Source organism: Pinus tabuliformis, chromosome J, assembly GCF_031772625.1.
Source record: "Pinus tabuliformis cultivar Carrire ecotype Pingquan chromosome J, CPIR1, whole genome shotgun sequence".
Classification (NCBI taxonomy): domain Eukaryota; kingdom Viridiplantae; phylum Streptophyta; class Pinopsida; order Pinales; family Pinaceae; genus Pinus; species Pinus tabuliformis.
The window spans coordinates 553,322,582-553,343,018 of record NC_142295.1 but is presented as its reverse complement, the minus strand read 5'-3'; the positions used below and the strand labels follow the sequence as shown (position 1 = coordinate 553,343,018).

Genomic DNA, 20,437 nt, shown 5'->3' with positions numbered 1-20,437 from the left:
CTACCAAGGTCATAGAGACAGGAAGAATGTTTGTCCATCAGACCATTCTCCAACCAAGGTCATAATGACACAAGGAGAATGTCTGTCCGTCGGATCACTCTCCAACCAAGGTACACAGGGAGAATTTCTGTCTATGTTGCTATCTAATCTGTCAAACCATTCTCCAACCAAGGTCATAATGACATAGGGAGAATGTTGGACCATTCTCCAACCGAGGTCATAATGACACAGGGAGAACATCAGTCCATGATGTCATCTCATCAACACTCCCTCTCGATGAGAGAGGCATTCTCCACGAGACCAAGCTTGTCCTTGAAGTACACAAGCTTTGCCCTGTAAGAATATTACCTATCTGCTCATCAGTGGAGATATACTGGAGCTTCACTGCTCCCTTCTGCACCACGTGGTACTTGATCCCAGTGTGCTTCCACCTGTCATCATGGTTATAACTTGCACCTAATCAAGACATTCCTGCAAGAGCCTTTGAAGCCATACTGCTTCACAACTTGCCTTTGCAATACTGAGTGTGATGGATAACTCTTTCATGCTCATCCAAGAAATTATAACGGAGGCCAAACTAAAGCAATATCTCGGTGAATTTTTTCTGTCTTCAACACTCTCTGTCTCCTGTCACCTTTACAGTGTGTTCCCTTTCACACTGAAACAAATCCTGCGTAATTCAGGCTGCTCCCTTTGCCACTGTTGTCTTTCAGTATATTAGCTAACTGTTCTGACAATGACAGTCCATTCAAAGGTCAATTCACTCTGAAACTAAAACAGGGCTCTAGAACTGCTTCCTCTGTTACAGAAGCAAATCTTTTTGCCACAACTGCTCCCTCTGACACGAGTCCTTCATGTTCTATTAGAGACATATCAAATAAGATTAGCCAGGCCCAACGTGTCTTCTTGTGATAGCCTTCTTTAATCATGAGACTTCTTCTCATGTACCTCAAAGCCCTGAGGTAGCTTTATGTACACTTCTTCCTCCTTAATTACTTTATTGAGGAAAGCAATCTCTGCACCAATCTGGTGCATTTTTCAAAACAATGATAATAGAAGTGTACCTCACAACTGGAGAAAACGTCTTGTCATGATCCTCTCTCTCTTTTTGGGAGAACCTTCTTAAAACTTGCTTCTATGCTGCATGCTAGATCTTGTAGATCCATTTGACTTCCTTTCGACACAATCAAGGTATATTTCAAACTTGCTGATCTTGTCTACTCCCTCTGAGCTTGATCTCATTACAAACCATGATTCTGGGAAAGTCCTCTTGCTTTGCTTCATTCTTCCACTTCTTCCATCTGCTTGACAGCCTTGGCAATTTTTACTATATACCTGCAATCTTCACTAAAGGCCATGGAAGAACAATTACAACAAAGACAAGAGACTAATAGTAAAAACACCAACAACAATAATAATAAAGGAAGAGATATCAAGTAATTATCTTTTGAGGATTATAAGGAAATGTCAGCTCCCTCTTGATCTTTAGTCTTCTTGCATTCATCTTGCAAATCAACCTCATCCTTATCATCAGTGTGATGTGATCCCTTCCTTGCATGAACTAGGGATTCTTCTTTCTGCGGAAATGTTGATCTTGGTTCAATTCTAGGGTTGCATGAGTATCCATAAACCATAGACCTTTCTTGTCCAAGCCTATTTTGCCTGTTAGTGTTTACATACCCTAGATACTCAAATGGCCAAAACCCTTGAATGCATGAGATGATATTTATCATTGTTATTAAACAAGAAAATGTGTCAAGATCAATGATCTTCCTATGAAATGACAGATCCAAATGATAAATGAATTTTCACAGATCAGCTACACATCAGATTTGACTTATTCAACACAAGAGCTTATCCTTCATGATTGGAACACTTCCAGATCTGCAAATGACTCATTTCTCTTAAGAGGACTTCAGCCTTCAACCTTGAAGAGGAACTCGATCTTATAATCTTATGATCAGTATGTGTAATAACACAAGGTCCATGGCAACAAGTGTTGTTGATGCTTTGCATTCTTTGTAGCTTCAACATTCTGCCTTTGCAACATCTTCAACATTCAGTACTGAGTGTTGTTGCTTTGATCAACAGTCTGATGGCTTCACATCTTACAATAGGGCACTACAAGACATACTAGACTTTGCACCTTCAGCACTTTATACACAGGTCACTGAATTCAGACCATATCATACTTGAATACACCATACCACTCATTAGTAGATGTTATGCATAACTGTCCTTAATAATTTTATATAATGTATATGATTTCAGGATATTGACACAGTCCTTTGATTAAGGAGTAACAAGGCATACTAGTGTATCGTCATTCATAAGGAATGCATGTCTTTAAATCCATACTTTGTCTTCAGAGCTTCTTTAATGATGACAAGAGATCATCTAAGAATACTTCAAACAAAAGATGCAGTGATGATGGCATGATGCATACTTCACGTTCCAAAGAGTCTAGGAGGTATCAATCTTCAAACTTAGTTCTCAAACATCTCACATCGTAGAATGCTATGCATGGAAACCTTTTCAAGCTAGGAGCCAAATAATATGACTTGCAGAAATACTTCAGTCTTAACAACTGCTATTATAAGGTTTTTGAGAGAGGCTCATTTCTGAGATTAAATGTTTAGTGTCTTCACTAATCTTACTTCTGTGAAAACAAACTAAAGTGTACTTCTACTTAGATTTGGTATTACCACAGAAATATGCTTGTTCCTTATATGTTGGCAAGAGAATAGATACATTCATTGTGTTCCAAGCATTGAATCGTAGACTTGTGTTCCCACAACTAACTAATTGTTTGTGGTATGCTTGCATGGAGGCAATTTATGCTTACTCCACAATACTTCAACCTTGTCAATAAAAGCATTAGCCCTTCTTCTTAGACAATCAGATCTAGTAAGTGTAATAGATCTATGAAGACACTACAACCAGAAATATCAGTCCAAACCCTTCTTTTATGTATAGTGCTTTCTAGAGTTCAAAGATCTTCATGCAAGGACCTTTTTTCAAACTTCCTTTTGGCTTCCTTCTTTGAGGTGACAGCAGCTCAGTCGTAAGTTTCCAAAGAGAGGCATATGACATCAATAACTCAGCATGCGAATTTGAAATCTTTTAATCAGTAATTAACTTAGCCTTCAGAATTTTCTTGATCATTTTTTTAGGCTTTTCAGATCTGATTTAAGTTCTGAGGAAACTTGATTAACAAGGGCTTTTCGGCCTCCTCACAATTTCATCACAGTCTTGAAGAGAAAATCTTCAGTTGTTAGATTTGATCAGTTTTCTGAAGACTATCTCTTGACATCTACATCCAAATGATTTGTAAACTTCCGTGGATATTCCACTGGATAGTTCGTCACAACAGATCTAATAATATTATATTAAAACTCTAAAAATTCTACACTATTACAGTTTATTAAACTTTAAGATCTGTGGATTTAACTGTAATTAGTTCATGCATGAGAATGGAAATTATGTAGAAAAAAGAGAACGAAAAAATAAGCACACACACACAAGACACAAGATATGCTTTTCGAAAAACTCTTTCGGGAGAAAACCCAGCTGGAAGGTGAGGCCACTTTGGTTTCTTTCTCTGTCTGGAAATATGGCTGCGGGTACAAAGAAGTAATGCCTGTGGTCCATGGGCTGCTACTGTGCACAAATCCTCTCCGTGTGCTCTACCTCCTATCTCTCTTCGTTATCTTTGCTCAGCTATGGAACAAAATGCTCTCGAAATAATGGAATGCCTCTTCCTCCTAGTGGCTCGGTTATAACACAACCCGATAGCCTATTAGTGGTTCATTTTGACTACATCAACTCTTAACTAGAGTTACAATATAGACTCTTCCAGAGTCTTTTACATCATAATCACGTGGCTAGCCTCTTTTCCATGAATAATGGGGGCTGACGTGAAATCCTCCTGAACTATAGGTGTGAAAACAAGGTGGTCAACTTTTGAGTGGCATTACTTTTGCATATGGACTCCGATTGATCGTTTCTTGCGTCGTTGGAAAGGTCTCTGTGTGTAGAATAACATGAAAAGGTGTTGCACTAAAGCGACAAAGTTTTAACACCAAAAAACATCATTTGAAGCCTCAAAACGCTCCTGGAAGGCTTCAGACCCTATTTCTCCAAGCTGGGTCCTGCCGGTAAAATCGGTCCCGTTGATTCCTCCACTTTTTCCACTCCAAATGCATGAGATGGATGACAAACAATATAATGATTCAATTCAGAACACCACATTTTTCTTTTGAGAAAATTTCGGACCTCTGAGGATATTGAGGTAAGCTCTGAATCTTTTTTCGACCCTTTGACATAAGCTCTAAAGATTCTCGGACCCCTTGTAACCATATTTTCCCTCTTGAGGAATTCAGATTCTTAAGGCACTGAGATATCTCGACTTCTGTAACAGATTTGAGGCTCAGATACCGGTTCAGACTGAGGTCTGAAACTTTTCAACATAAGTTTAAGGAGTTTGGCCTTCTCACAAATGCAAGAATGCATCACAATTTTCCTTAAGCAATAAACAAGATGAAACTTTGACCTTAAACTAGGGTTTCAACCCTTTATTAGATAATTAGATTCTTTTGGCTTGGACTAGATTCTTGCAGACTAGGATAACAGATCAAGCTCTAGAGATGACTTCTTTTTCAAGGCTGTTCGTCCACCATAACTCTAATACCATGTTGAAAATTGAAGTGCAATATAGACTAGCACAAATTTCTGAACACTGATAATTACTTCTGATCTAAGTCACATGACACGAGGACACGAGACACGGAGGACACGTAAATACGAGGTATTCAATACGAAACGCAGCGACCTGGAAACAGGACACGGGGGACACGTATTTATATATATTTATATATATATATATATATATATATATATATATATATATATATCGAAATATAGTTTTTTATCCATATTAAATTGCAGGTTGCAGCTTATCTAATCAAATTAAAATATAATTACTTCTCAAAGTTCATAGTTCACTTTAAAAAAATAAATAGAATCAAAATTTACAACTTACAAGCACATAAGAAACTAAGTAGTAAGTACTTACTACTAATTATAAATTTAGAACTTAGATATTAAAACCATAAAATGTAGATTTTCCATTAAGTCATCAAAATCAAAATGTATCACTGTTCAGTGTTTACAATGTACATAGATAGATCATAGACTATAGTAGATACTGACTCCTGAGAGAATGCCAATGGAAAATACAAAAGAGTAGATACTAGATACCAAATAAGTAGGAATATCATAGCTCGGTATTCCCAAGAGGAGTTGCCAAATTGATCCTAATTGCAAGTCTGAAAGAAATTAATGGTTCAGAATGAGGTTGCAAAAAATTGCTTCAAGGCTTGTGATCGCATGGCTATATGTCACAATTACTTTCAGATATATGCTACAAAATAAGCTGCACTAGACCTTAACTTGATGCCTGAAATGATAAGTGTCTGCTTAGATTTTAATAGTGCTGAAGCAATAAAAGACCGGTCAAAAACCTTTAGTCTTCACCTCCTTTCAATAGCCATACAAACATGTATTTGAATTGAGGAGGTCACTGTTGTTCATGAGATTGGACCAAACCCCCCTGAGGAAACCTTAGGCAAAGATTGCCACGGGTATGTTCAATTAAGTGCCAAGAATTGCGTAACAAGACATATAGATTGTACGTGTAGCATGTCTTGATAAGGACTGAGATCATAGAAGAGTTTAATGAATAGTATTTGGTCTCCTCCTGCAACAAACCATTGCCCAAACGAATCCCAAACACCAAACAAAACTCTGAAGTAAGACTCCTCCAACGAGAGAGATTTGATCCTAGCAAAAATAGATGATAACCAAATCAAGTCACTTCGACTGATAGGACAATCTTCCATAGGGCCGAAAGAGATTTTAGATGTTGATCACAAAAAAATAATCATTTTGAGTGCATACCTAGAAGAGCTAACCTTAAGCCTTTAAATAGATTTTCTCTTGATTTAAGAAGGGGCTATAAACCATGTTTTTTTTTCAATACGTATTCAAAACATCGAAATACGTTAGGGCAACGTATTCTATGTACAAAATACGCGTATTCAAAATTTATGACACGAATGGAAAACGTCGAATACGTATTTGATTTTTATGACACGTTAAAAATCGTATTGGACACGTATTAGGGCCGTTTTCGTGTCCAATACGTAAAATACGGGACACGGGACCCTAGGGGACGTGTCCTGTGACTTAGCTTCTGATGAATTATGTGTTCTTTTAGCATTCACAATTTCTTCATCAAGCAATTACACTTCAGAAATTCAACCATAAAAAATAGAAGGAACAGTGAGAGCACAAAATCAACACAAAGTTTACCCTGGGAAAACCCACTTGGAGTAAAATCCCAACAATTTTTTCCTTAGAGAATCAATTCAACAAGAGAGACATCAAAGTCAAGTCAATAAACAAATTGACTTGCAAGACTGTCCAACAAGAGTCCAAAAGTCAAAGCCCCCTTGTCAATTCAAACAAGGGTCTGCAACAGAGGTCTGAAATTCGACCTATCTTCCACAGGAGTTCGGGCTTGACCACACAGAGATGCCACATAAAATATGTGGTCGTTTCACAGAGAATGTATCCCAAAAGTCTCGTCCCTTTCACAAAGAATATACCATAGGAATTTACGGCCTCTTCACAGAGATTTGTCCTGCTCCTTTAATGTCCGACCTGCTTCTTAATCTTCTTTGTATGGCTAGAAGAAATTATGTCTTGATGCTAGAGAAGAGGTCGAATGTTCACATATATAGTGATCCAATAGGCTGAATGGGTGTCATTGAGGGCCGATGAGATTGAATGGTGCTAGAGAAGAGGTCGAATGCTTCACATATATAGTTGATACAATAAGCTGAATGGGAGTCATTAAGGGCCGGGCCGACTTGGACATCTTGTGGAGCCAAAAACAAAATTCAAAATTAAAATTTTTCTTTTGACAAGGTCATGAAGAACATGCCTTGTATTTTTCTTTTGACAAATACATGAATAATATAATTTTCTTTTGAGCATGAAGAACATGCTTTACATAAACATTTAATGTTACAAGTACATCAATGATAAAAATGTATTTATATGAAGACCGAACATAGCTACAAAATTCAACAATAAGTAGGAAATTTTATAGGTGGGTGTTCACCTACAGAGCCCATGTTCTCTTGTGCATCCTATAAGCCATTTAAGCTTCTTGGTTGAAGGGTAGTGAGGACTCTTTATTGATTGGCGCCTTGTTGATATGAATCTGATTTCTCCCTCAATTTCATATCAAACTTTGGGACAACAATGTTTTTGCCTTCCTCATAATCTTTGTGGGAGGTTTGCGAGACTTTGAGGATTGTCCATCTTTGTCAAATTTCATATCCTTGCTTTACCATAGTCTTCATTTGTGTTGAAATGTAGATCCGATAAACTTTTGATGTCTTATTGTGTCCAACAGAAACACCCTTGATGCTTGAGGGTTCAAGATTAGTCTTTTCTCAATTTGAACATGAATGTAAAGTGAACGACCAAAAACATGAAAAAGCGATACTTCATGTTTCTCACCTATAAATGCCTTCTGCAGCGTTATCTCCTTCAAGATCTTTCGAGGACAATGGTTCAAGATATAGACCACTAAGTTGCATGCCTTTGCCCAAAGACACATGGTCAAATTAATATCTTTTTTTCATTTTGAACATGAATGTGAAATGAACAACCAAAAACATGAAAAGTTATACTTCATGTTTCTAACTAGTAAATGCTTTCTCCATTATTTTGCCCTTGAAAATATTACGAGGACAATTGTTTAAATTTTAAGATTTACACTGCTATGTTATACACATTTTCCCAAAGACACATGGTCAAATCAATGTTTTGGGTCATGGACTGAGCAATCTCAATGATGGATCTATTCTTCCTTTTTGTACTATCATTGTATTGCATTTTGTAAGTTTTTGCCAATGGTTTCTTGATCCTTGAATTCCTCCAAAAAACATCAAAGTCCTTGGAGGTGTACTCTCCTCTATTATAAGATCCAAGTACTTTGATCTTCTCCCATATTTGATTTTTAATCAAGGCTTTGCACTCTTTAAACTTAAATAACTCTAGGTTTTGCAAGAGGAATCATCAACCAAGGAAACATTATACACACATGTCGTCGATTGCACATCACTTGCACACTACAGTGTTTTCAACCTTGGAAGCTATCAATCCTTACGCCATATTCTGCAAGAGAGGAAGTGCTCCACAGTGTAAAGTGACTAAAGTGCTTGTGCTACAACACACACAACTTGTCATTGCCATGCACTAGAGGGTCATGCTTTGTTTTATTAGCAAGAATCTTGCAAAGGCCTACTTCTTGCCCCCCAGTGGCCAAAATTGGACCACATTCTTAGCTACAATCTCTACTAGTGCATTATTGATTATTAAAACTCAACTATACACTTAATATTTGGATAAGCCGAAACAAAAAGAAGTTTCTTTATCAAACAAGATGCAAATAGAACAACATGCAGTTCAAGAACATCACTTGGAGGCGTTTAGAAAAAAGGTGGAACCCATTCCACTGACTTGAGAGGTTGCATCATCACCCAAAATTGCCTACATCTTGCTCCTTAAACTTGCTGAAGGCCTTTTTGCTGAAGGTCTTGTGTCAGGATGCCGCACTATCCACATCCTTCCCAACATTGGAAGTGATATGGGTGGAAAGGCATGAAACCATAAAGAAGACGATTTCAAGCTTAGATGATAACTCATCCACTCCGATCGAAGCTTCTGCACTCCTTTTCATGTTCTTTTGCTTCTACTTGTGTTTTTCCTGTTTCTTTTGAGGACATTGAAAAACATAGTGACCCCTTTTGGAACACTTAAAACATGTCACAACTCCATTTCTTCTTGTAATGGGTAGAAGAACACGACTCTTCCTTCTTATGCTTCTTAGGTCCTCCTCTTATTACTTTCCCAATGAGAGCAATGTCTTGGGTTTCATCTACTCCAGGTGCCAATTGGATAATAGGTTTCCTTAATAAGTAATCATATAATAAACTTCTCAAACCTTGTTTCTTCTTGTAAGAATGTAATGTCCTCTTCAAATTAATTGCCCAAGGGAGGATGTAGTAGCCTATTTGTTGAGATTTGTAGCTTGGGAGGTACTCCAAACACTAGGCTTGTGGGTTTTGGAGGAATTGGCACACAAAAGTGACTTGTGGGCTAAGAACCCAAGCCTGTGGGCTTTGCTGCCAAGCTTGTGGGTGTGAAATCGTGATGAGGATTGATGACTTGGCACATGGAGATCAAAAGGCATCCTTAAAGGATCAAGGAGCAATTTGAAGCATTAGAAAAGGCCTTGCAGAAATGGAGAAAATAATTTTTATTGGTTTCATGAGGGCAAGTTGGGCTAAAGTTCAAGTCGACCCTAGTTGTAAAGGCACCTCTTGAAAGGGCTAGACAATACCCTAAGGAAGCCTATAAATAAAGGATTCCTTGGAGGCTAAAGATCACAACCAAAATGCAACAAAGCATAGAATACATAATTTGAAGTTGGTCGCAGAGCTTAGGAGACCAAACGAAGGAGGGGATGAGCTGTTGGGCATCTTTCTATGATTGTTTTGGTAGGCTGAGTGCTGGAGCAGATAGGCCGCAACTTCAAGGAGGATTCTGGATTGGTTTTTGTAGTGTTTGGGTGTGGACAAACCTTGTTAGAGGCAACCACAATACTGTACAGGAGTTGGGAGGAATGCCGAGCCTCATGCTTCAGTGTGAAGGGATGCTGAAGGTTTGAACAGAGGGCTAGAAACAACCCTAGGCACTAGCATATGGGAGTAATTAATTAATGAAGGGAAGTCACAACTGTTGAGGGCTATTTGGGGTGTTCTGTGAGGGCTTAACAAGGGATGTTAGAAGCCCTAACTAGGGAGCAGTAGCTACAACAGTGCACTAGTCCATGAGCAGAAGAAAAAGGTATGTGTTGATGTGTTAAGTTACTTTTGTTGTTAGTGGATGTAGTGTCCAGGTTGGACAAGTTTGGTTGGTTTTGGGTTGGGCTCTTGTGCACTGTTGGAGGGTAGCGTGAGAGTGGACCAAGTTGGCCCTAAGTGTAGTAACCTAAGAAGGACTTTAGGCCTGCTAGAAGTGGCAAAGTTGACTAAAGAACAACTTGTGGTGGATTGTAGAGGCTTGATTCAAGCCTTGAGGAACAAGCCTCTTAAAGGACTAAGGGATTGTTAAAAGTGGCAGAAGAAGAGCTCAAAGGTTTGATTACGCTGGAGCAGTTTGTAACCCTAGACTTGCCTTGTGGAGAAGGACATCTATAGCAGAAGTTGGGTAGTCCTCCATGCCCTAAGTTCATTGTTGGAGAAGGACATTCGACAGTGATAGTGGGAAGCCCTTCGACCTTCAATGTGTCTTCATCAAGCAACACAACAAGGCACTAGTGGGAAGAAAGTCCCAAAAGAGTTGAGGAGAAACAATGGGCAATTGAGAGTTGTTCACAAACAAAGTTGTGAATAAATCGATAAGAGTCTTGATGTGTTGATGCGTTGAAGGACGAACAATCAGCTAGAGAGCATGTGAAGCTAAATTCAGTGGCCTAATGGAGCTGGTCCATTAACTGAATTCAATGGCCTAATGGAGTTGGTTCATTAATAGAGGCAGATTGGAGTTGCTGCAGATCGGGAGCCAAAAGACCGAGCAAGTGTGTTCAAGGAACGACTGAGAGAAGCTGAGAGAGTGTGCAACATCAACCAAATGGTTAGTGTATCTTGTTCAGGGTAGATTTGTTGTCAAAGTGACCGTCACCAAATCCTAGTTGTATATCTTTCTATCAGTGGATGTATCAGGCCATTTTCCCTGGTACGGGAGCCCTAGACTGTTGTATTATCAATTTGTTAATATAACGAAGTTGGGTTGTAAAAATTTGTCCATATTTGTGCATGTGTTGATTTACTGCTGTATATTGTTCCGTTGTGCAAAGTAGTCTTGTTGTAATACTTGGATTGGTAGCGTCTGTGATTTAAGATTCTATCCTAGATGTTAGTGTCGAGGAAAAACAACACAAAACATGTCACAACTCCAATACTTCTTGTAATGGGTAGAAGAACATGACTCTTCCTTCGTACACTTCTTAGGTTCTCTTTTTATTGCTTGAACAATGAGAGCAATGTCTTGGGCTTCATCTACTCTAGGTGCCAATTGGATAATAAGCTTCCTTAATAAATAATCAAATAATAAACTTCTCAAATCTTGTTTTTTCTTGTAAGAATGTAATGTCCTCTTCGAATTAATTGCCCAAGGGAGGATGTAGTAGCCTATTTAACCCCGAAGGCTATAGTCATTTGAAGAGGGGGAAATTGTTATTTAATGTTACTTAGGTAACATTAGATAATAATAGTTAATTTGGTGTAGATAAAATAGTTAATTTGGGGAAAATGGAGGGAAACTTGCAATAACGATCAAATTTGGGGCAAGTGGAGGGAAACTCGTTAGACACTCAAAATTGAGATTAGTAGGGAAAAAGCCCAAAGAGTATAAAAAGGAGAGAGGAGATTCATTATGATCATCATGGATTGTTATTCTTTTTGATTTTGAGTTGGGGATCTTGGAGGGTTTTAAGATCCCTTTTCTTTGATTGGTTTCGGTGGTGAAAGATTCTAACCTAACCAATGCTCATATCTCTCTTGTTATAGGATCAAATTTTGGCTAAGCATAATTTTTTGAGGCAGCAAAAGGGCTGGGACTTATCTATTTATGGCAGAGAATTACTTTTATGGGCAACAAAGCCTTCTTGAGGTTGTACACTGGTTTTCTAGGGCAACGAAGGTTGTCCTAGAGACTGGTTATTTGGTCAGATTCAAGGTAGGAGGGTTCCACTTAGGAATCTGAGGCTGCCACTGGTTGACAACGAGGTGCTAAGGGATAAATCAAAGTCAAAATAGTAGCATAGGATAGAAGCAAGGTCTGCTGGCGTGATAGCTATAGTTGTGAGTCTAGAAACCACTGCGGATTGGTCACCCTGGGACATCCCAACAATACTTATGCCGACTTCACACAAAGATTAATAGATTGTTTTGACAGGAAGGGTTTGGAGATACGCTTCAGAGAGCTAGCACAACTCAAGCAAACCGACACACCAGATGCTCTTCATGGAAGGTTTAGCTGAACGATTGCGTGGTTGGGTCAAGGCCTTCAAACCCACAATCTTACAAGATGCCATCACTAGGACATAAGACATGGAAGATGCAATGCCTAAAGCTAAATTTCTATCCAAATTGCTCATCACATAAAAGAATAAAGATAAAAAGCCATTTCAGAGAGAGTGGGCTGGGAAGGACGTGTTGGACGAAGAGACTTAGAGTGAGTTGAGAAGGAAGAAACTTTGCTTCATTTGCCAGGAACCACGAGAACCAGGTTACAAATGTTGGGCAAGGGAAAGGTTCACTATATTGAGGTGATGTTAGACATTGATGATGAGGAGGATACAATGCCCAACATCGGTAGTGAGCCTAGCATTTCAGAGGGAGGGCAGTCCCATGAGGAAGCGAAAAGGGATGAAAGACCTTGTATGGGGATTGAGGATGGTACTATTGCCACTGTTTCTGTAGTCCCTCGATATTAGACCTTTAGAATCAGGGGGGTCATATAGGGACAACAAATCACAAATTTGGTTGATGGTGGGGCAACTCACAACTTCATCGATGCAATTTTGGTGGCAAAAATAGGTATTCCCACATAAGAGTTTGAAGGATTTAGCGTTGTTGTGGTTGATGGGTACAACATGACATGCACACAGAGGATTCCATGTTCAAATGTGACATTGGGAAATTACACATTCATCGATGACTTCTATGTAGTAGATCTTGCAAACACCAATGTTGTATTGGGGTACAATGGTTATACTCGTTGGGAAAGTTCTCAATGAACTACCAGGTAATGGAGATGGAATTCAGGGCCTCAAATGGCAGTAAGGTAGTGTTGAGAGGTATGTCCAATGGCAGTCCTTGAATTGTATCAACCAAGAGAATGGAGGCTATATTTAGGTATGGAGATATAGCTTGTGCAACAAAATGTTTACTTATGAGCCAGAAGACGTCAGATAGAAACCAATAGTCTCAGGAAGATATTCCGTTATTGTTGAATAAGAAAGACCAAGTTTTTGGAGAGATTCCCCTACGGAGACCTCCTGATAGGGGTTTTGGGCACACCATAGAGTTAGAGGAGGGGGCCAAACCAGTGATCACCACACCTTAGAGGCATTTGGAGAAATTCAAGGATGAGATAGAAAAGGGCATCAAAGAACTTCTATCCATGGGCCACATTAGACCTAGTTCAAGTCCATTCGCCTCGTCAGTAGTTTTCGTGAAGAAAAAGGATGGTACTTGGAGGGTGTGCATTGACTACCGAGCCTTGAACAAGAAGACCTTAAAAAACAAGTACCCTATCCCCAAGGGTCGATGAGCTGTTGGATGAGTTGCATGGAGTAGTGTATTTCTCAAAGATTGTTCTTTGATTAGGTTATCACCAAAGCTGAGTCCAAGAGCTGGATGTGCATAAGACAACCTTCAAGTGTCACTATGGAAATTTTGAATTCTCGGTCATGCCATTTGTGTTGATCAATGCACCAAACACCTCTCATTGATGATGAACCACATCTTCAACAAACAATTAAGGAAGTTCTTATTGGTATTCTTTGATGACCTCCTCATATATAACAAAACGTGGGAGGAGCACTTGGGACATTTGGATGAGATTTTGGGTATTATGGACCAATCACTTTATGCCAAGCATCAACGTGTGAGTTTGGGATGATCGAGATCCTTTATTTGAGCCATGTGATTAGTATGCAACGGGTACAGGTACATCGTTTGAAGATATAGACCATACTAGATTGGCCCACACCTAGGAAACTTATCATTTAGTTGCGAAGATTCTTTGCGATTTGCAACTATTACAGGTGGTTTGTTAAGGGATTCTCTCAATTAGGCGCACCATTGACAAACTCGACGAAGAAAAGGGCATTCATGTGGACAAAGGAGTCTAAGAGGGCATTTAACAAGCGGAAAGTGGTGATGAGCTCATGCTTGGTTTGTTGCTGATACTTCATGTGAGGAGATAGGAGCTGTACTGCTGCAGAATAAACACTCGATAGCCTTCGAAAGACGAGCACTTAGAGAAACTCTATTCCATCTACGACACTTTGACGAAATTCAGACAGTACTTGGTAGGGGGCAGGATTGTGGTCAAAACAAATCACAATAGCATATGATGCTTCTTGGAGCAAAAGGACTTGAATGAAAGACAACAAAAATGGGTAAGTAAGATTTAGACCTATGATTTTGATATTGAGTATGTGAAGGGCAAGAAGAACATTGTGGCTAATGCACTTTCTAGGAAATTGACTGCGTGTTCCCTCATGAAGATCACATGAGATTGGAAAGCCCACATCTGATAGAATATTCCAAAAACAAGTTTGCTTGTGACTTAACGGATGGTCTCATCCAGGATGGCAGGTACAAAATAGTAGATGAGGTCATTTTCTTTAAAGATGGGTTATATTTGGTCACTGAATCTACACTAAAGGAGAAGATCTTGAAAGGCACACATGACACATCACTAGCAGCGAACAGGGCACCAAGGGTTCCTCAAAACTTACAGGCAGATTAGAGAAATGTTTTCATAGAAAGGCCTCAAGGTTGATGTGTTGAGGCACATGAGAGAGTCCATGACTTGTTAGCAAAATAAGCCCAAGCATACTTCTCCTGCAGGATTGCTACAACCCTTGCCAATTCCAAAGCAAAAGTAGGAGAGTGTATCAATGGAAAGGATTGCATTTGCATGATAGTCGACAGGTTAACCAACCATGAGCAATTAACCACTTTGATATCTTGTGGGAGCTAGCAAGAGGGCATCAGCAAATAGCCCAACAGATGGCACAAGGGCAGCAACAAATGGCCAATTTTTTACCCAGATTGTGGAAAATCTGAATAGTGCAGGTAACAATGCTACTAATGGATCTAATGGAGGTAGCAGGAGTTTGGCAGAAGGAAGCAACAACCATAATCCTGGTCCCTTTAACATCTGTGCACAATATAGGGGTGTTAAAATTGGCAACTAGGGCCAAACTCCATGTGGGTCATCTTATTTATGGCAGCTGATATTTTTCTTGGGTCCCTCTCATTGAGAGGTGTAGGATTGATCTAAAGATTATTCGATTCCGATAAGTATTCATGGAGTTATGAATTTATTTGTGTTATAAGACAATTCGTCAAGGTCGGCCAGCAACCAAATAAACCGTACATGTACTCAACATTTTAGTATAAAAAGAGGTGACTTGATTGTTATTTGTACACACACTTCACTCTTGATTTCTCTCCACTTGTTTTGGGTTTTAGTGGAAGAGAAGTCTAAGAGGAGGAAGCCCTAAATGCAGGTCTAGAAGGAGACCCTATTCGCTGTAAAAGAAGGATGCCCTAGCTGCAGGTCTTGTGAAGGTTTGGCCGCAGTTCAAAGGGATATCTAGCGTGGTGAAGGAGGCCTAACAGCTGACCCTAAACACAGTCTTATCATACCCTAGATGCCCTAATCTATACATTGTTTGAGACAACCCTTAGATGCTGGAAAAGAGGCAGTAAACTCACTGCCTTAACCAGCAAAGAAGGTAGCGACAGCGTGGGTGGTTTAGGGCTGTTAGAACCTCTTGGTGACTGTGGAGGGTTGTTGCATGCTACAAAAAAGCCGAGCTAGGTAAGGATAATTGCAGACTGTTTGTGGGCAGCTTTAAGGTAAGGGTGATACTGTTTGGTTGGCTAATAGGTGACAACAATCTCTGTGGTAGGCTGCAGGCCTTGCCTAACTAAAATAGGGATAGCGTGGAGGCTTCTTGGGCTGAAAAGTACCCAGAACAGTGACACAAATGCAGGAGACCCTCCCTTGACAAGGGCACAGTTTTTGAGGGATGTTTTAGGTGACTGCTTGAGGGTTGTTGTAGCACATGGGCGCCCTAACCAGTCACAGTAAGGAACAACAGCAAACACAGTCTTCTACACCTCCTATCTGCTGTAAGAAAGAGACATTGTTGTGTTTTAGGTGCACATCTTGTCTGCTGTCTTAAAACCAATCAAATTAAAGAAAGAGGTCTCTTCAGATGAGGAGATCCTATGTGCTGTCACAAAAGGTTCTTATCAGCAATCTAGATAAAGGAACTGCTACCCATACCTAGCTCCTATAACACACAGATCAGCATTGTGTGTTTCCTAGGACTATGGGGTCATAGTCTATCTAGCTACTAAGACTGTGTGGCAGCGTGACAGAAGTTATGGTGCAGCATATGTGTATCAGGGTGTGCAACACAAGTGTATGAAGGTGCAGCATATGTGTATCAGGGTGTGCAGCACAAGTGTATCAAGGTGCAGCGTAAAGTGTGTCAAGATGCAGCGCAAGGGGATGCAACATGATGGGCACAGTAAGGTACAGTTTGAAGATGCAGCACAAGGAGGTGCAGCATGATGATATGGTGCAACAACATGATGATGAAGAGCAGCAAGATGGATACAACATGATGAGGTACAGCTCAGCAGTGATGCAACATGGTGCAGCTCTGTGATTTTTGGACATGGTGCAGCAATATGATAGGGTGATGGAATCACATGAGTCCATATCAGTTACCTCATGAGACATCTTCTTAGAGAAGATCTATGTTCTTATCTTGTCAAGTCAAAGTGTTGAATTCTGTTGTAAATGTACCATCTCTCTCTCTTTCTGCTGAACTATTGAAGAACATATAAGAACAAGTGATCAAGGGTTTCTGCACATTGGGGTTTTTCCTTTGCTAGCGCCACATATTGTGTCCTCTTGTCTTGGCTTGTCTTCTGCGATTTATGTTTATGTTCTATCTGCAGTTTACTTTAATGCTGATGTGGTTGCTAATCTGGGAAAGATATTGAGCTAACTGTGAAAATTGAAATAAATTGCTTTAAGCATAGAACATACCTAAACTTAACATGGAATCAGAGTTGAGGTGAAGACAAAGCCCAAGCAAGAGTGAAAGAGCAATCACCGAAGGCAATTGGGAAAGGACAAAAGGATCAATGGATTCCTCATCCCTCTTCTAATTCACCAAAGGTGAAGTCTAAGCAGAGAATATTATTAGAATGGCGCAATGGACGTTTCTAATGGCCTACCTGAAGATCACTTCTATGGGAAGTCTGGATCTAAGGGAGGAAGAAAAGGCAGATGCCTTGGTTGAAATAAGTTCGGCCATTATGTGAAGGAGTGTCTGAATGGCAGGGACACACCACTTGATGATGATAACGATCATTCCAGGGACATCTTCATTGATCAGAGGAATGACAGTGCATGTCATCAAGGAAACGCCCGACTCTTCAGAGAAAGCAAGGAACCCCAGGTATGAAGAATCAAATGTTGTTTCTGATAAGATAAAGAAGTGTTATCTTGTATTGGTCCTCTCCTTCAGATTCTTTGAGAATCTGGCTGATTGATTGTAGTGCTTCAAGGCACTCCATCAAATAGAAGGGTGCTTTCTCTCTAATTTGGTAGAGATGGAAACATTCGTGGAATCATACTTGGAGCCGATGCCACCTATCCCAGAAAGGGTGTTACCTCTCAATTGAATGAGGGTAACTCGATTCATTTACAGAATCTCTTTTATGTGCCTGATCGCAAGAAGAACATGGTGTCCATTTCGGCAATGGAAGTCAAAGGTTGCAGGGTGGCATTGATCGATGGAAAGGTACGTGTTTGAAAATGAAATTTTCAAAGATGCTTTTACTCATGGGTTCAAGGTTGGCAATTTGTATCAAATTGTAGAAAGTCCATATTGGGGACCATGTCAATTGACTCATAGCACCGAAGGTCTGTGAGTCAGATGATGACAGAGATGCTTGAATTCAAACGGAGCATGAAGGTACATGTCTGAGATGTACCGAAGGAAAATCTTACAAGGAACCATTCCTTTCATATAGCAGGTCCACAGGTTTGGAACAACTTGAGGAGGTTTGAGATTCATGATCGGGAATCTCATGTGTGCAGGTGAAAGAAAGCTCTCTATGGCTTGAAGCAAATCACCCCGGGTTTGACATGAGAGGATTGATAGCTGCCAGATGAAGCTGAGATTCACTAAGAGTGAAGCCGATCCAAACCATTGTTTGAAGGTTGTGGATGATAAACCTCTCATACTGACACCTTTTGAGAATGACCTATTTCTGACAGGTGCAGACCCTCTCACTTGCAGAAGTAAGAGGGAGTTGGATTCCGGATATGGAATGGTAAACTACAAGCCCAAGACTACCTCGAGGATCTTAACTTTCAGAAGTTATATGATGGTGATGCCGGACCAGATTTGGGAAATGCCTCTGAGTTTCATAAACTCATTTGCATTAATGTTCTTGGTGAACTTTCATCCGGATATATGTTTTGCAGCTAGCATGGTGAGCTCATATTTGGTTGAGCCTCACTGGATTGGTGCCAAGAATCTTTTGAGATATCTTTGGGGCACAATCTCTCATAAATTGAGGTACATCGCCGGAAATATGAAGCTGCATGATTATTCGAATGTTGATTGGGCTAGTAGTGTCGAGGATCACTAGAGCACTTCTCAGTGTTGGTTCTTTTGGGTTCTGCTTCGATACCATGGATGAGTAGGAAGCAGAAGTCGGTTTCTAGAAGCATCGCCGATACTGAATACATAGCCACGAGTATGATCTCGTATGAAGCTGCTTGGTTGTGGAAGCTCTTCAGTGAGCTGTTTGTACACATGATGAATACCACCTTGATCCTCTGTGACAACCAGGGGGATTCGATTGTTGAGGAACCCCGTATTTGATGATTGCTCCAACAGATAGACATTAGATACTACCTTATTTGGGATATGGTAAGTGGATGAGCGAGGAGGCTCCATCGCATTGAGACTGATGTACAGGTTGCAGACATTTTGTCAAAGCCCCCGGGAAAGGTCAAATCTATGACTTTCGTGAACGACTTGGAGTTGTTGAGAGACCTTCGTATAAGGGTCCTACATGTTGCATGCATTAAGCTCTGGGAGCTCTGAGGGGCTTGGGGTACTTACTGGAGTGACATACGACTCACCCTCCCCTAGTGGTGCGCTATGTACACGGTGATAGGTTCAACCTTTCCCTGTGATACCTCGTGGTGACTATGGAACAAGATGATTAGTTCTCCTGTGGGCCGAGATGATTAGTTCTCCCGTGGCAATTGTGGATTTGGATGATTAGTTCTCCCATGGTCACTGTGGGACAGGATGACTCGTTCTCCTGTGGACAGGATGATTAGTTCTCCTGTCGAGGCGTCCTACCCATGCAGTCTGGGACTCATGGGAAGTACCTCTCATATGATCAATGCACAGGGAAATGGGGTTAGGGACCATAGTAGTACTATGATCTATCGATGGACGCATCGTTGTATCTACCGTACTCCCTATGCTAGGATGACCTCCATTGATCTAAGATCATTGAAACTGATCTTGGTTCAATGAAATTGATATTGGATCAGTATGAGTGGTTTGAGACACTCTCTTGTGATATTGATTTGGGATCAATGGAATTGACTTCGGGTCAGTAAGAGTGGTATGACACACTCTCCTCATATGAAATTGACTTCGGGGGGTTAGGGACCATAGTAGTACTATGATCTATCGATGGACGCATTGTTGTATCTACCGTACTCCCTATACTAGGATGACCTCCATTGACTGGGATCATTGAAATTGATCTTGGTTCAATGAAATTGATCTTGGATCAGTATGAGTGGTTTCAGACACTCTCTTGTGATATTGATCTAGGATCAATGGAATTGACTTTGGGTCAGTAAGAGTGGTATGGCGCACTCTCCTCATGAAATTGACTTCGGGTCAGTAGAGAATGGTATGAGACATTCTCGATCAATTCTTTTTCTTCATGGTTCAACAGAGCAGAGATATTGATTTAACTGTGAAAATTGAAATAGATTGCTCTAAGCATAGAACATACCTAAACTTAACAAGGGGAAACTAGTAGAAGGAACTCTAGACCTCTACTATCCTAGTTTCTAGATGGTTAGGGAGTAGTAAACCAAGGACCCATAGAAAAGAACAGATATTTTTTTTAATATTTCTGGGAGTATGCGTCACTAGGAGAGGATGTTCGAGCAGCCATGACCTTTACAGAGTTCAATAACATTAAGTACAGAAATAGGCCCAGGGATCATAACTAGGGCACGCAACAGAACTATGACCTACTACACAAGGTTGGGAAACTGTCCATCCACTCTTTAGGTCTGTCATCCAAGTACTCAACAAGGTCTTGGGTAGTTAGACACATACTTCCAACTTAACCCAATGTTGGAAGCTAAGGCTATCAAATTCGCCACCCTGCATTTTGAAGGAGAAGCCCATGAATGGTGGTAC

The 20,437-nt window shown here is 40.2% G+C and overlaps 1 protein-coding gene across 1 annotated transcript in view; it reads left to right on the top strand.

Annotated features, from left to right (window-relative positions):
- LOC149228205 (NEDD8-conjugating enzyme Ubc12-like) overlaps positions 1-20,437 on the top strand; it is an 86,191-nt gene that overhangs the window by 47,825 nt on the left and 17,929 nt on the right. The gene's annotated exons all lie outside the window — the stretch shown is intronic.